Below are 1,616 nucleotides of genomic sequence, written 5' to 3' on the forward strand. Positions count from 1 at the left end.
CTAAATTGATGACCTAAATTAAACATCACTGTGGGGGTACAGAAGCTATATACATATGCCTAGGAAGATGCCATAGCTCAAAATATTTCTCCAAGCCAGGCACTAGTGGCTCACGCCTATAATCCTAGCTACTTGGGAGGCTGATACTGGGAGGCCAACCTGGGGAAATAGTTCCTGAGACACCATCTCCAAAAATAATCAGAGCAAAATGAATGCACTGGATGTGTGGCTTGAGCAGTAGAGTGTCTTCTTTGCAAATGTGAAGCCCTGAGTTCAAACCCAGAGCCACCAAATATACATATAATTTCTCAAAAGTCTATCAGAATATGTTAGCTCCAAAGACCATCAGAATGCCCTCTCTGATCTTGTTCACGTGCCCCATGTGAGACTCTTCCTCATTCAATTATAAATTCAAGAATTTGAAAAGGACAGTGATGATCAGAACTACCAATGTGCATGGACTGCCTACTTGTGCCAGGCACGCTTCAAATGCTTTGCATATGTAATCCTCACATGAGCTGTGTGGGTCAGTGTTAGTGTCATTCCCCATTTTACAGATTAGGAACAGAGGCCCAGAGAGGCTGTGTAACTTGCCAGAGTCACCTAGCACAACTTCCTTTGAGCTAAACCATTGTTTATCAGAAGTGAACTGCTGGGAGCCAGGGGCTTCTCCCTCCTTTTTTCCCCAATTTTACTTCTACACAACAGCTTCATTAGGTGGCACCCCACATTTCTTTTCTATTACGTACTGTAGGGGGGTTTTCTTGCTGTTGTTTTGAAAGGCAAAATAATATACTGGGAAGGACAAGAGTTTTGTCGAATTATTTTATAGGAAGGAAGAACAGCTTAACTGATAGATAAACTGTGGCCACAGAGTAGGCTAACTAAAACCATCTGAAACAGCAGATGCAGCAGAGACAAACTTAACTGTCTTCACATTGAGCCTGGAGGCAGCAAGGTGAGCAGCCCCACCCCCACCCAGATGGAATGCTGCTGCAGGCTATGCCCAGAGCTGGGGACAGCAGTGTGCTGTGCTGGTGACAGGTTAGAACCACCAGTTGAGTGATTTAAAAAAAAAAAAATCTAATAAATCAAAGTGTCTGGGTCCTCCTTTTGATTTTGGGGAGGTGGTAGTTGTAGCACCCTAAGACTGGATTGGTGGGTTCTTTGTTTAGCTTCCAGATAAATCTAATGTTGAAAATCACAGCTTTAGCAGTATAAACACTTTGTACTTTAGCAGACTAGATCAACTTCAATCTAAAAACAATAACTTCTAAGGTAATTTTTTGAAGTTAAGGATAGGAAGCCTGGAGATCCACAAGAAATTGTTCATTTTGTTAGTGATCATCTGAGATACCAATCCTGTAGTTCATCTTGAATTTGTTCGGGCCAATGTACAGCCATCATAAACACAGTTGTTGCTGGTGAAAACTATAAAATTCAGCCTGAGGCAAACTTGTCAGTTTTCTTCAACTGAAAAATCTCTCCAGCTTTGGAAAGAAACAGGGCTTGCCTATGAACAAATGTATGCTTTCGCTTGTAAAAACAATACTTTGCTTCTTGCTCTGAACTTTTCATGAGAAAAATAATTTTTTGCATACTCTTGGAAATGTATT

Source organism: Castor canadensis, chromosome 3, assembly GCF_047511655.1.
Source record: "Castor canadensis chromosome 3, mCasCan1.hap1v2, whole genome shotgun sequence".
NCBI classification, from domain to species: Eukaryota; Metazoa; Chordata; class Mammalia; order Rodentia; family Castoridae; genus Castor; species Castor canadensis.